This window comes from Amblyomma mixtum, chromosome 1 (assembly GCF_055824585.1).
Source record: "Amblyomma mixtum isolate Tamu chromosome 1, ASM5582458v1, whole genome shotgun sequence".
NCBI classification, from domain to species: domain Eukaryota; kingdom Metazoa; phylum Arthropoda; class Arachnida; order Ixodida; family Ixodidae; genus Amblyomma; species Amblyomma mixtum.
The window spans coordinates 209,462,368-209,463,463 of NC_143012.1; the positions used below are offsets into that span (position 1 = coordinate 209,462,368).

Here is a 1,096-nt window from a genome sequence, read left to right on the forward strand (position 1 = left end):
AGGCACTAACGCAATACGCGTTGGCAACATTGCTTCAGAATCACGGCAATGCAGCATAGGACGCCGGCGTACTACATTTGCTAAATTCGCATTGACGATGAAAAAACTGAACACGCGCATAACTGGCTCCCCGGGTCAGTGGAAACCTCAATCGCCATTTCGGTTACGTGGCGGTGGTGTCCACTCGAGAAAAACTGCTTTCCCACAGTACATCATGCTTAAAAATGCTAAACAGTCAGAAAGTTTTCTTCTGACAGAAAGTTTCGAAAAGATATCAGCTGGCGTTGTACTGTCATTTACTTCCGTATGTCACAATCGCAAGGTGTTTTTTTTTCGTCACTCTTAAGTAATAACGTTATAATTACATTCTGTCAACAAACATTACTTTGGAGATTATGTAGTAAGTCTGGCGATCGCTTAAGCACGCCCGTGCTTCGAGGCCTGCTAGCTCATTAGTAGTCGAGTAGGGCTTCGAGCGAACCACTGCAGCATACAGAATATGCTGCAAAGCATTTCCCTTCCAAGACAGCAACCGGTTTCACTGCGCTTTTCCTCCGACCTCCCTCTTGACGCTGGCATTGTTATAAGCGCAGAACAGCTGTGCTTGTGGTGTAGTGGTTATCACATCCGCCTAACACGCGGAAGGTCCCAGGTTCGATCCCTGGCAGGCACAGGAACGAAATTTTTTGTCACAGTGCCTACAAACTGCATTTACGGTTAGGTCTAGTAGTTTATTCTCTTCTTGCACATGCGCCAACTAACTCGATAACAAACGTTCGTGAAACATTTTATTCAGGTTATTTTCATGGCTCTTAAGGTGGGATCTGTAAAAGGGATTAGATGAAGCAAATTACAAGCGGATGTCCGGCTTCGAGGACACATTCCAGATATGGCTGAAGGATTCCTCACTTAGGGTTATATTTTATCTTCTTAGGTGATCCAAATCACTTCTGAATCAAGGCTCCAAATATTGAAAGCTTTTCATTCTTTATCGTTAAGAACCATCCATTAAGACAGTTGGCGCGTGTCATTCAGTTAAATAAAATACACCGTTTATCGGGGAAGGAGAAGGTTTCGCACTGACCTTGTTTTATGT

The 1,096-nt window shown here is 44.0% G+C and overlaps 1 non-coding gene across 1 annotated transcript; it reads left to right on the forward strand.

The window, feature by feature from the left end:
- Positions 1-600: 600 nt before the first annotated feature.
- Positions 601-673, forward strand: TRNAV-AAC (transfer RNA valine (anticodon AAC)). Its single transcript has one exon. It is a non-coding gene; the product is annotated as a tRNA-Val (tRNA).
- The last annotated feature ends 423 nt before the right edge of the window (positions 674-1,096 follow it).